The 14,806-nt window shown below is 44.4% G+C and overlaps 1 protein-coding gene and 1 pseudogene across 3 annotated transcripts in view; one reads left to right on the top strand and one right to left on the bottom strand.

Annotated features, from left to right (window-relative positions):
• Window positions 1–14,806, bottom strand: part of HNF4G (hepatocyte nuclear factor 4 gamma) — a 94,850-nt gene that overhangs the window by 59,303 nt on the left and 20,741 nt on the right. The gene's annotated exons all lie outside the window — the stretch shown is intronic.
• On the top strand, window positions 4,400–5,652 carry LOC148131495 (uncharacterized; annotated as a pseudogene).

Here is a 14,806-nt window from a genome sequence, read left to right as displayed (position 1 = left end):
TGACCTCGTCTCCCGCAATTTCGGCAGAGCGCGTCGAGGAATTTGCAGCCGGATCGTGGGTGATTGGATCCACAACCGGCACACGGTCGAAAGGAGTGTTGTGTGGACTGATCTCGCTCCGTTCGCAGTCGGTTGACCTCTTCCCCATCGCTGTCGGACGGGGACTCTAGGTCTTCGTGGTGAGTTGATACCGGGTGTCTCTCTGTGCGAGGCGAGGTATCCGTGGCGAGTTTACGTAGCGGTGCGTTGGTGCGGCGCATTCGGGCTGCCGACTTCTTGGTCGCCTCTGCTGCCGAGGCTTCTTTAAGGGCATCGGTGAGACTGATGTCCCCCTTAGCCATAATTTTACTCTGGATCGTGCCGTCTTCTAGGCCCAGAACCAAACGGTCCCGGAGAGCTTCTTCTAAGTCTGCGAATCCGCAGAGGCCTCCAAGGTTTTGGAGGTCCGCGATATAATCAGCGAGGCTTTCACCTTTCTGTTGGTCCCTCCGGTAATATTCGTGTCTTCGGACTAAGGTTGGCACGGTGGGCGCGTAGTGAGCCCGTAGTAAAGGCTCGAGGACGTCCCAGTCCATCTCTTTTACCTCTGCTGGCTTGGCAAGTGACTTTGCCATTTTAAATACGGTAGGGCCGCAATGGGTTAGAAATATAGCTCTTTTTTTTCCGGCTGTTGCATTTTTCAAATTGTTGGTCTCCAGAAACATCTGGAACCTATCCATATACGACTCCCAGTCTTCGGTTTCTGGGTCGAATGGAGCGGGTGGTACGACACCGCTGGCCATGTTGCCGTTGATGGTGCGTGTTCAACCACATGCTCTGTTAGTTGCTCTGTAGGTTAGTCAGCTCTTCGGTCTCTGGATCCCACCCTCGTCGCCAGTGTTAAGTATGGAGAATAATGGAGACCAGACATCTGACCATAACAGAGCAATGCTATGGGCAGCAGTAACCCTTTTATAGGGTTAGCTGCTGCCCTATTAACCAATGAAAATGTGCAACAGGTTCAAACTACTAACCAATAAGAACAGTCCCAAAAGTGGCCAATCAGGGACTGGTTCTGGCCCAATCCCAAGTTGTTGTATAAGGACCAATCAAGTGTGCAGGTTTTCAACCCCTAATTTGCATTTAGGTTATTCACTTTTATTGATTCACAACAATCCAGTTTCTCTTTACCTCTCTTTACTCTTATTCAGTTTCATTATTATTGTTTCATCTATTTCTTTCTGACTTGACCACCATCATTCCCATTCTATACTTCTGCAAGGTTCCACTAATTCTCCCAAAAACATAAACACACAACACATATAACATAAAAGAAAAACAAAAAAAAATCTTTTAGGAAAGTAACTTGGCCCCAGATATCTCTCTCTTCATGAACTTCAATTATATTCATGCTCATCTTACATATCATTACTTATTTTATCTACCATTCTAAGTCTTCTATATTAACTTCTCCACACATTTCACTCTTCTTAATTCTATCTTAATTAATCCATCTTAATTTGAATCATTACATTTGTATCTTTTGTCCATTCTTTATTGTCCCTTATAATAAAAAAAAAAAAGAAAAGAAAATTTCTCCTGAAATCACTAATCAGAGTATGATGCCTTTCTGTCTCCCCTCTAAATTAATCAAATTAACATTTAAAATAACACCCAGTACCCAATCCGATTCTGCTTGGTACATTCTATCTAAATAGTAAATCCAAAATAATTAAATACATAGTTAAACAGTAAATGTAAATGTTGAACCTTATAACATTCCCATTGTCTTTTCCAAAAACAAATGCTATAATAAAAATTTTATAATAACATCAATATCATAATCTTATTAAACTCTTTAATTAAAACTCAATATTCTAAACCTTCCCTTTAATATTATTAAATTTAAAATCAATCATTACTAAACATTTCAACATTTTAATCTCTTATCAACTCTTAAACCATTTTAATTTTCTATTTCTAATACAATGCTACAATATCATCTTATGTATCTTGCAAAACCTTTTTTAAAGAATTTATACTTTACCCTTTATCCCTAAAAAAGATTCTTTTTTTCCCATCTAAATTTCAAAACTTTGTAGCTTTTCTCCACCATTTTCCTTCCTTTCTTCCCCCACCAAACCTTTCTACCCCCCCCCTTTCTTCTAGCCTCTGCCTTACTGGCTTCCCTTCTCTGTTGCGTTCCTTTTCCCTTTTGTTTACTATCATTATGTTGATTTTGCACCTTATTTTTCCCCTTCTTAAATGTTTTTTTAGATCTTAAGTCCTTCATTTCTCTTCCTTTCCCTCTTCCTTCTTTCTTGCTTAAATTCTGAAATTCATTAAAGATGGCTTCTTCCTCTCCTTCTTCTTCTTCTGCTGTCTTCATCTGCTGTAATGTTTGTTGATAGTTAGCAAGCGCCATTTCTAAGAAAAGGAAGGCTTCCCTCACAGCATCTCCACCATTTTTTTTTTGTTTGCTCATATTCTTTTCTCAGTTCCTCAACAGAAAAAGCCATTATAAATCTTTTCTTTTCTTTTCTTTTCCCCTTCTTTCTTCCTACAACAACCAAGATATTTCAAAAAAAAAAAAAAAACAGTCCCAAAGCTATCAATCAGTGCAAGCCAAGGCAAAGTTCTCACTTTCTCTTCCTGGGGTAGTATCAATCAGAAAAAAAGAAAGTACAAATCTGTTTCTTAAAGTCTTATTGCAATATATTTCAGTCTTCAAATCCTTAAGGCATCTCCTCCAACAGTCTTAGCACACCAATATTTTTTTTAGTCCTCTCCCTTCTCACTTATCACTTAAAGCCAGTTTTTACCTAAAAAAAATAGGTTTCTTAATAAATTAACTTATTAAATCCGTAGAGAAGGAGAGTAAACTTTCCTTTCAGCACCACCAAGCTGCCGCTTATTTTCTCTTCTAGAAGGTATCATTCAGAAAGCCATAATTTCCAGGAGTTTTGTTAAGTATATCTTAGAGTCCCGGGGACCAAGAAAAACTTTCTCTTTTCAAAAGCTTTCTCCACTTCCTCCTGCGCATTCTTACCTGGCTGCCAGCTTCTTTGTGGCGGCCATTGCAGACCGCCGCTGCACCGTCTTGGGAAAAGGGGGTTCTGCCGGCCGGGGAGGGGGTCTGCAACACCCCCAAACCCCTTCCCGGATCCCCCCTATCTTCAGCTACCCCTACAGGGTAGCCTAGCTCTGAACCCGTCCGGATCAGAGCACCAAAAACGGCTAGCGCGGCAGGGATCGCGCAGAGTCGCAAATCCCTGCCGCTCGCGAAGCCGACAAACTGGAAGTCCCGATACGTTCCAATTGTTAACAACAGAGCTTACCTAAATCTATGGATAAAGCCAAAACCAGGTTTTCAAAATCTGTCTGAAAGCTAAAAGGGTCAGGACCATTCCCCCTATAATCCATATCCTCCAAAGTCTGCTCCATAGAGTCCCTAATTCTACAGAGATTTCGGGGGTATATTGGGATAGAGAAGGGCCACTGATGGAAATCATCCCCTTGCTGGAGAAATGGTTTAGGCCAGGGCTGTCCAACCTTGGCCCCTTGAAGCCTGGCGGACTTCAACTCCCAGAATTCCCCAGCCAGCTGCTGGCTGGGAATTCTGGGAGTTGAAGTCCGCCAGGCTTCAAGGGGCCAAGGTTGGACAGCCCTGGTTTAGGCTCTTCAGAAAGACTACAGAATTTACACCACTCCTCTTTGATACTGTAGGATAATACATTACCAATACCCATTATTTCTTTTCTTCATGCTGCAGGATTATTTATATATACAGTCATACATATACATAGATTAAAAAAAAATTAAGACCACTCTTAATGGAATAAGAGACAGTTTGGTCTAATGGTTGGGCACCAGGCTAGAAACCAGGAGACTGAGTTCTAGTCCATTTTATGCATGAAAACCAGTTGGATGTCTTTGGGACACTCACATCTCTCTTTGAGCTCAGCCTAGCCCAACTCACAGGATTGTTACTGTGTAAGAAGGAGATATTTCAGTTATGTTCATTGCCTTGAATTATTGATAAAACCTGATAATGGTAGGATAGAAATAAACAAAATAAATGTTTTAAAGGTGGAAATCTACCAACAGATTCAGTCAGAATATAAATTTTAAAAAGTAATTCGTTTCCAATATGACACTTTAATATACAGGAATGAAAAACATGTATTAGCACCATTTTAACCACAGGAGGAAGTTGCTTCTTTTAAGAATGCTTTTATATTTGCATCTTTTAAGAAATGTGTTTATTATTTTTTAAAAAATCAAACTATTTGCTGACTGACAATTTAGTCTGACTAATGAAATTGAGTCTTTATATCACTTATTCATAACTGAATTAAATGTTATAATTCAGGTTTTGATGGAGGTTAGTGGCATGTTATTAACTAGCAAAAAAATTAATATGTTACTTGCCTCAGAATCAAACTCTGCTATTATCTCATATTATGCAGCCTGCTTAGAATATAAATACATCTGGCTTAGACATTACTAACTAAAGCATATTCTTTTAATTACAATTTGGCTTTAATGTATCAATTCATTAAGGTTTTTTTTAATTGCATTCTATTTACGTTTCTGAATAGACATCCTTTGAAGATGTTGAAGGAAATATGGTACAATTTACAATTAAATAATAATAATAATAATAATAATAATAATAATAATAATAATAATAATAATAATAATAATAATAATAATAATATGCACTGCACCCGGGTAGTGACGTTGACAGGCTATATTTGCCCAGAAAAGCAGGTGCAGAGGACTTTTGCAAGTGAAACAGACAGTCGAAGAAGAGAAGCATGCTCTGGCAGATTATGTGAAAGACAGTGTTGAACCAGCTTTGATGCAGGTCGACAATCGGAAGCTGCTCAAAGAGCAGCAAACCAAGGATCAATATAGGAAAACAGCAATGCAAATTCAGGCTGACAGCTGGTGTAACAAAGCACTGCATGGACAGTTCCTTGAAAAGATCCAAGGAAAAGTAGATAAGGAAAAGACCTGGTTATGGCTGACCAACGGAACACTGAAGAAAGAGACAGAAAGCAAGCCATCAGAACAAGCCATCAGAACAAATGCAATCAAAGCCAGAATAGAAAAATCTGCTGAAGACCCCCAATGCAGACTCTGCAAAGAAACAGATGAAACCATCAATCACATACTGAGCTGTTGTAAGACAACTGCTCAGACTGACTACAAACAACGTCACAACACAGTCACTCAGATGGTCCACTGGAACTTGTGTCACAACTACCATCTAGCAAAGAACTGGTGGGATCATAAGCCTGAAAAAGTGGTCGAAAATGAGCATGCAAAACTACTGTGGGACTTTCCAATACAGACTGATAAAGTTTTGGAACACAATACCCCGGATATCACGATTGTGGAGAAGAAAAAAGTGTGGATTGTCGACATTGCCATACCTGGTGACAGCAGAATCGATGAGAAACAACTTGAAAAAATCACCAGATATCAGGACTTGAAAATGGAACTACAGAGACTCTGGCATAAACCAGTGCAGGTGGTTCCAGTGGTACTCAACACTGGGTGCTCTGCCTAAAGACCTAGGCAAGCACTTAAAAACAATTGGCACTGACAAAATCACCATTGGTCAGTAAGTCCACCTTACTGGGATCTGCTCGCATAATCCGCTGATACATCACACAGTCCTAAATGCTTGGGAAGTGTTCAACTAGTGATTCATGATACGAAACCCAGCATAGTCATTTTGTTTGCTGTGTACACCGTTGTTTTTTGTGTATAATAATAAACTTAGCATTGGATATTAGACCTCTGTGAAGAAATACTCATTTGATTCACTCTTCCAAGCCATGAAGCAGTTAAGTGTAGTCAACTCAACCCAGCTCAAAAAGTTTTTTCCAAAAGCTGGTTATTTGCAGATTATTATCAAGCAAAATTCCCTTTTCTTCTGCTCCTTGAAGCCTCAACATAGATAATATTTTTGCTGTATACCTCTGTGGAAGCATCTTGCAGCCATTTATAAAATGACTCAAAATCACAGAATGGGTGTGATATAAGAATAAAAAACATATCCTAATAAAAAGCAGTTTTTAAAAACTTGTAATAATAGCCATTATAATTATCATTATCATAAGTGCTTTTAATACTGAAAATAATCACTGAAAGAGTTTTTCCTATCTGACTTTATTGAAGAAATTACATTAAGCTTGCTTGGAAAAAAAAGTCTGATCCATATGTTTATAGCCACTGTAAGCTATATAGCTATTTTTATGGTAGAAAAGCAATACATTCTAAGCAAACACTGATAATGTCTCTATTCTGAGAAATCCCCACCTCTCTTGGAACTGGAAAGTCCCACAACCTGATAAGAGAAACCGTCAAAACAAAGAGACAGGAAAGGGACTATTAGGAGAAAAAGCAACATTCATGGGATGAAATTGTCATGCAAATGCATGCCTCGGTTAACAAATGTCAAAACAGGTTCCCAACCAGTGGTGGGATTCAAATTTTTTTTACTACCGGTTCTGTGGGCGTGGCTTGGTAGGCATGGCAGGGGAAGGATACTGTAAAATCTTCAGTCAGAGGTGGTATTTGCCGGTTCTCGGAACTACTCAAAATTTCTGCTACCAGTTTTCCAGAACTGGTCAGAACCTGCTGAAAACCACCTCTGGTCCCAACAATTAAAATGGGCGTTGGTTCTTACCTGACATGCCATTTCTCTTTGAGCTGCGAGGATCATCCAGAGAGTGGGTGGTGCTTCAGTCTCTGCAGTTGTAGGCTGAGCTTAATTTTGAGGAACGCTCCTCCCACCATCACGTGGCTCCAGCGTAGCGTTCCCCAGTTTTGCGTAGACGAGAGGAAACAAAAGCCGTGCTCTCATCCTAACAAGCTAACAGTTCATTGGCCGAAACAAGACCCTACCAGACGGTGAAGATAAGGGAGGGGCTGGATGATCCTTGCAGCTCAAAGAGAAATGGTGTGTCAGGTAAGAACCAACGCCCATTCTCCTTAGAGCTGCTCGGATCATCCAGAGAGTGGGACATACCAAAGCTGGGCCTGTCCTACGGGAGGGGCGCCGTCTGGTCTGTAGTCCCCTCAGGTTCCCTAAGAACCCTTTGAAGAACCCTTCTACCGAAAGAGGCCTCGGCCGAGGCATACCTGTCGATCTTGTAGTGCCTAATGAAGGGTGATGGGGAGGCCCACGTTGCTGCCCGGCAAATGTCGATTATTGGAGCCTGGGTAGCCCAGGCAGCTGAAATTGCCGCACTCCTAGTGGAGTGCGCTGTGATACCCCTGGGAACCTGAAGGGCCTGAGCCTGGTATGCTTTGGCGATGGTCGCCCTTATCCAACGGCCTATGGTGGTTGGAGGAACCTTGAGCCCTTGTGATTTAAATTGGAAGGATATGAACAAGGCCTCAGATTTACAAAAGGCCTCCATGCGTTTAATGTAAACTCGCAAGGCACGTCTGACATCCAGTGTGCCATTGCCTCTCCCTTTCCTGAGTTGGCCTGGGGCAAAAATTAGGTAGGATAAGTTCTTGCGCCCTGTGGAAAACCGAATTGATTTTGGGTAAGAAGGAAGGGTCAAGCCGGAGGACCACTCTATCAGGATGGAACACACAAAGGTCTTTCCTAGTGGACAGAGCCGCGATCTCTGAGATCCTACGGGCTGATGTGATTGCTACGAGGAAGACTACCTTGTAAGATAGGTACTGAAGGGAGACCTCCCTAAGGGGTTCAAAGGGCGGTTTGGTGAGTGAAGTAAGGACCTTGTTGAGGTCCCAGGTTGGGTATCGGTGGAGGGTCGGAGGGTGTAGGTTGGTGGCCCCCTTCAGAAAGGCTCGAATATGGGGATGATGAGAGAGGGATCCGGCTTCCTTACAGGAGATAACTGTAGACAAGGGTGCCACCTGTCGTCTTAAGGTATTGGGTGACAGTCCCTTGCTAAGGCCTTCCTGCAAAAAGTCAAGGACCTGGGCAATAGAAGGGGCGGCTGGGTCGATATGAAGTCTGACACACCATCTGCGGAAAATGGACCAGGTGGCGTCGTAAATTCTTATGGTTGAGGGCCGCCTGGCTGCAAGGATGGTGTCGATGACCTTGAGGGAGAGGTTCTCCTTCTTTAAGCATTCCCGCTCAACCTCCAGACGGCTAGTTGGAGCCATCGGGGGTGTGGGTGGAGAAGAGGGCCCTGAGAGAGGGAGATTCTGTCTGCTGGGATCCTCCAGGGAGGGGCCACTGATAGGCTGCATAGGTCCGCAAACCAAGGGCGCCGGGTCCAATAAGGTGCTACAAGAAGCAGTTCCGCCTTCTCGTGAAGTACCCTTTGAAGGACTATGGGCACCAGTGGCAGGGGGAGGCGTAAAGGAGTCCCGTGGGCCACGGGCACCGTAGGGCGTTGTGGTTCTCCGCCCCTGGGGATGGGAATCTTGAGAAAAACCTTGGAAGTTGGGTATTGAGGGGGGAGGCAAATAGGTCCACTACTGGCAGGCAAGATGGATGCCGCCTCCCTGAACAGTGATGGGTGGAGGCGCCACTCCGATTGGTCTATGGTGGCCCTGCTCAACCAGTCCGCTTGGGTGTTTGATACACCCGAAATGTGATCTGCCCTGAGGGAAAGAAGGTGGGACTCCGCCCACCGACAGAGGCGCTTGGCCTCCCTCATTAAACGTAATGACTGAGTGCCCCGTTTGTTGATGTGTGCTTTGGCCATGATGTTGTCTGTGAGGATAAGGATGTGGTGGCCTCATACCTGGGGAAGGAAGCTGTGGAGGGCCAGGTGGACGGCGTGGAGCTCCAGCCAGTTTATGTTGCACAGTCTTTCGGTCGCTGACCATCTGCCCTGTGCTGTAAGGGACTGAAGGTGGGCGCCCCATCCGGACAGACTGGCATCTGTGGTGACGGTGAGTCTTGGGGGCTCCTTGAGGAGGCAGCCCTTGTTGATGGACGATTTGCTCCACCAAAGGAGGGACGAGAGCACTCGTGGTGGGACCCTGACCTTGAGTCTTGAGTTGCTTGCTCCGGTCCTTTGGTACGGAAGCAGGAACCACTGGAGGGATCTGGAGTGTAGACGGGCCCAGGGAATAATAGAAAGACATGATATCATTTTACCCAGTAATTGGGATAGTTCCAGAAGGGAAACCCTCTTGAGATGCCTGATGAGTTTAACAGATTTTTGGATGCTGAGGATTCTCTCCGAAGAGAGCAATACCTTCCCGTTCAGAGTGTCAATTACCGTCCCCAGGTGGTTTATCCTGGTGGAAGGAGATAATTGGCTTTTCTTCCAATTGATAAAGAACCCATGTTCCTGAAGAGTGGCCAGGGTAATATGAGTGTCTCTCATTGCTTGATCCTGGGAAGGGGATAGGATGAGGATGTCGTCCAGGTAACAGTGGATACTCCATCCAGGAGGGTTCGGAGGTGGGCAGCTAGTGCGGCCAGGACCTTGGTAAAGGTCCTGGGAGCAGAGGCTAACCCAAATGGGAGAGCCACGTATTGGAAGTGGAGGTTATTATAACAAAAACGCAAAAACTTGTAATGGGAAGGCCGGATTGGTATGTGGAGGTAGGCCTCTGAGAGGTCAATAGAAGACAACCAGTCCCCTTGTCTAACTCCCAGCAAGATGGATTGCAGAGAGTGCATCTTGAACTTGCGATACACCAGGTAGCGGTTAAACCGCTTTAAGTCCAAGATCGCTCTCCATCCCCCCGAGTGCTTAGGGACCACGAATAAGTGGGAATAGAATCCTTGCCCCCGCTGAGACTGAGGGACGGGCTGGATGGCTCTTATGTCAAGGAGGTGTTGAATGGCTGAGTCCATGAGGCTGCACCTAGTGCGGTTGTTAGAGAGGGGGCAAGACATGAAAAAGTCGGGGGGGAGATTGAAATTCGAGAGCAAGACCAAATCTGATGGTGTCCCTAACCAAGGCGTCAGAAGTGGAGGCATCCCATTGGTTGGCAAACGCCTGAAGGCGTCTGCCAATGGGGATCAAATTTTGTGGTCTATCTGGAACGCCTGAAGGGCCGGCTACCGGAGCCTTGAAAGGGCCTTTTGAAGCTACCGCCCCTTCTGCTTCTGTCAGAGGGGTCGGTCCTGTCTTGAGGCTGGCCCGACCCAAAGGGGGGGGGGCTTTGGTACTTTGGAGAGAAGGAGGCCTGAAAATAGGGATGAAAGGGAGCTCTCCGAAAGGGCTGGAGGGACCTGGGCTCTGACTTCCAGCTGAGGGAAGGAAGAAATTTTTTCTTGTTCCGCCCTTCCACTAACAGGGGATCCAAGGATGGTCCAAACAGCTTATTTCCCATGAGAGGAGCGGAAGCCAACTTTACTTTATTTTTGAGGTCTGCCTGCCAATGCTTTAACCAAAACAAACGGCGAGCAGAGACATGGGAGGAGATAGCTCTGGTTGAAGATTTAACAGAGTGGAAAGTAGCGTCGGCCAAGAACTCAGCTGCGGCCGTAATTTTGGCTATGTCCTGATGGGCTCGGACATTGGAGATTGGGACATGCTGCTTGAGTTGGCGGAGCCAACGAATGGAGGATCTGGTAAAGAAAGAGGCGGCCGTGGCCGATCTAATTGCCCAGGCATCTGATTGGTGGGCTCGGCGTAATGCCAGTTCGGCCCACTTGTCATCCGGCTTCAGGGCCTCTAAGGGGTCGCTGAGGGTGGAGGAAGATGCCAGATTCACGATGGGCTCATCAACCTCTGGGGTGGCTAATAGGTTGGAAAGTTTTGGGTCCAGGTTGAAAAACTTTTTATCGTGGGCTGATGGGACAGGGGGGCGCAGACGAAGCCAACAGCTTGGACACCAGGTCAAAGAAGATGGGAGGGGTAGGGATGACCTCGGCTTCCACCACTGGCTGTTTGAAAATGGAGTCCTCTGGGCCTTCCGGGTCAAGGGAAGAGGGATCAAGGGGGGAGGGTGGCTTTAGCCCAGAAATATTTCTGGCCTTGTACAGGAGGGATTTGAATAATTGGGGCTTGAATAGCCCTACAAAGGCTGGTTGGTTGGGAGTGAGACCCTCATCCTCAGACATCTCCGCCTCCGATGGGTCCACGTCGGAGAGGGGCTGGTCATACTGTACAGACCCCAAATCAAACTCCTCCTCCTCCTCCCTGAATGGGTCCAAACCCCCTTCCGCCTCCTCCGCCTCCTCCCTGACTGAAGGGGGAACCTCCCCCTGAGGGGGTACCTGTTCCTGGAGCGGTTCCGGTCTGAGAGGGAGGGATTCTACGGAATGAGATTCAGATTCGGGGGCCAGCGGCTGGAGGCCTGGCCTAACTATCTGTTGGAGTCCTTCTGCAATGCCTTGGCGGATAGCCAACTCCATCCAGGCTCTCAATTGCTCCGGAACCTCTTGTATGAACGGTTCCTCTTGGCGTAAACCAGCGGCTGTAGGTGTGAAGGTAGCCTCTGGTGTTCGACCGGCTGGTATGCTAGGAGCCCGGTGACCTTGAGAGGTTGAGCTGCGCCTGGGTAGGGAAGAACAGACTAAAGGAGGCGGAGGTTGAGCGGAGGTAGAGGGAGTGGAAGGTGGAAGTACCGGAGGCACCAAGCCTGCTTGTCTGGTGCGCCTATCAAATTCTTTTTCTAACGCCTTATGGCGTCTTAGGGCGTCCCTCTGGGAGGCTTTGGAGGTATCCTTAGCCTGCCTGAGCAGATGGTGGGTTTTGGACTTGGCCTTCAAGGAAGGGCCCGTAGAAGGATTGCCCTCTGCCATTTCAAGGATAATTGAAAAAAGATAGGAATCAATAAGAGGTGGTAGGCACTCCTAGGGGTCGACCTACGACAAAGGCCGGGAGCCCTAGCGAAATTCTTTCCACCACCACCCTTACTCCTGTTTTATTTTTATTTATTTTATTATATATACACACACACACACACACACACACACACACACACTTCCTCTTTCTCTTGCTTCTCTTTCTTTTCTCCTTTTTTTAATATATATATTTATTTATTTATTGAAATGAAATTTGTAGGAAAAATTTTTTTGTCCAATTGCCTAATGAACGCCAGAGGCCTTGGAGAGGGAACAGGCCTAGACCGACTGCCTTCCCAGACAAAAACTGAGCGGAAGTGGTGAGCTTTAGATTGCTACGCTCGCTGAGACAGGCTGCGGGAGATCAATTACATAGGAATTGGCTTCCACCCGAAGAGGCTGGAGTCAGGAGCGAGTTCGGGCTCTGAGCAGGCCTACGGGTCCTTCTACTGGCTAGAAACACACACCGCAGCGTTCATAAAGGGTAAACTCAAAAAAACAAACCGACCACGAGGTGGTGCTTAAAATGGCGGCCGCCTGCAACGAAGACGATGGGGCCTCTCAGCAACGCAAGACAAAAGGCTCCCCAGGGACAAGCAAGGTCCGCAATAGAGAAGGACAGGAGGGGAGAGGGAAAAAACTCTCCTCCGGTAGGCAAAAGGAAGAAAAAAAGCGGCGTTCGGTGGGGGGGGAGAACGGAGTGAAAGGAACTAATTAACGAAACGCAAGGAGAACTCGGAAAGAGGAAGACGGCAGGGGCTAGGCAATACAAGAGGGAGTGGGGGGGTAGTGTGAGGACACTGCTAGCCCTCCCCTTGCCACCCACTGGGGCGAGCAAACCACGCTTCCCAGGGGAATTTAGAAGTCCAGACCACTGCGCAGGGCTAAGGAATTAAATAGAAAAAACAATACAACCTGAGAGAAATTAAAGTAGTGAATCAGCAAAGGAATTCTTGGAACGGCCAAGGAGAAAACACAAGTCACTGCCTAGTCTTTCACGAGACTGAGCAAAACTGGGGAACGCTACGCTGGAGCCACGTGATGGTGGGAGGAGCGTTCCTCAAAATTAAGCTCAGCCTACAACTACAGAGACTGAAGCACCACCCACTCTCTGGATGATCCGAGCAGCTCTAAGGAGAATTAATGTTTTAACTAAATTGCACAACCTTCCAATATCAACAGTACTTTCATTATGATAATTTTTAGATACTAACTCATATCATAGTAGCGAATTATCCTTATATTCAGAAAGTTTAAGAAATAATAAGAGATAAGTAATAATCATTCTGAAGATCTCAAGAAATGTATGAGGCCTTGTGAACTGGATCAGGACATATACCACATGTATACTGTCACAGATCGACTTACTGAGAGGCATTAGCCTCAGGCGCACGTTCACCCAAGTGATTCCGTTAAAGACCAATGTTTTTCTTCAGGAATTCACTAGGGATGTGTATAATGTTAAATCCTTTCTCTCCCCTAGGCCTCAGCAGTTCTGTGATCAGGCCAGCTGGGTGGGAGATGAGTTTTATCCACATGACCCCAGTAATCCTGATAACAATTACAATTCCCCACTGATAATAATTGCAGGAATCAGCAATTTGATCTCCATTACCCAGCAGAGAACAGTTCAGGAAAGCAGGAAGCAAAATATAGATTCAGAACTTTATTTAGGGTAAAATTATCAAGAACATAGAAAAAAAAGTACCTTACATAGGTAGACTCAACTTAGCTTCTAAAGAGAAAGACCAGTCTTTCAAATACTTTTACGATTGTTTGCAAGCATGTGGATAGCAATAGACTAAAAATTAATGTACTCTTTAAAATCTTTTGGAAATCCCTCATCCAAACAACAAAATATCCCTAGCACTTCACAACTTTTACAACTTTTTTACAGTAGAAACTAACTTGACTTCCCTTAGAAGAGAAACTGTCATCAAAATGGTTCATTCCTACATCTACACCTACCAAGAAAAGAATCTCTCCCAGCATTGCACACCAAGATTACCATTGTAACTGGAAGAAAATCAGATATCAGAGAGACATTTTTCTCTCAATTTCTTTTTTCTTCTTCTTCTTCTTTAGGAAGAACCCATTTAGATCCTTCCACTCGAATTTACTATTATGAACCCTGAAGAACAAAAGACTATAAGAACGTAACTGTCCCCTAAAGAAGCCTATGCAGCCCATTATGGTTATAATGTGGTTTAATAAATCCACAATTGTAAACAGCTAAGGGTTCTTCAATATATTTTTCATACTCTGCATGATCTGTACAACTGCTTAAATGAATCATTGCTGGATCAGAATACATGACTTCTGATTCCTGAACAACTTTGGTTTTGTACTGTTAGCCAGTTATTTAAGGTGAGTTCCCCATCGATTTTCTAAATAAACAACATGCATGATAAATCAAACAATTAATAAAGATGAATATTGCTATTGCTATATACATGTATTTATATGCTGGTGCTATTTTGTAACCAGTTGCTTTATAAACACATGTTTCTGAAGATTTAAATATAATGGATGAGTAAAAACTATCATACTATCAAACTATCAATTTGCCCCCACAATTTTGTCTCTAGACAGGAGAAAAGCTGAAGCAATATCTGAGTCTCTTCAAAGCTAAAATGTTCACCAGATTTCCAAACCATTTCTGAATTTTCCAAAGTAATTCAGAGTCCCCTAATTTGATTTGATACTTTGACTTGGTTCAAAAGTTTATTTGAAGAAATGACTTGGTCAAATCCTTTGAATCAAATCACTCATTTGTGGCTTTGCATATTCCTAATAGCAAATGTGAAAATGATGAGAAAACAGAATCTGTTAACACCGCTACTGAAATTTATAGCAATATGCCGTACATAAGTGCAGATTCATGCACTGCATCAGATTCGAGGTCTATGAAATAGGAGGAAAGTGAAAAAAAATGGAGACTTCACAGTCTACAACTTTGCTATACTATGCTCATGAAAGCTGGGAATAATAGAGTTTATTCATTCATATAAACCTTTTATATTCATGGAACAGATGATCTATGCAGGGAAAGCTATTTCCAAGTAC

Source organism: Notechis scutatus, chromosome 3 (assembly GCF_049901735.1).
Source record: "Notechis scutatus isolate UNSWTSFEM ecotype Mainland chromosome 3, rNotScu1.2, whole genome shotgun sequence".
Taxonomy (NCBI): Eukaryota; Metazoa; Chordata; class Lepidosauria; order Squamata; family Elapidae; genus Notechis; species Notechis scutatus.
Note: the sequence above shows the minus strand (reverse complement) of the source record. Positions and strands in the feature narration are given on the sequence as shown.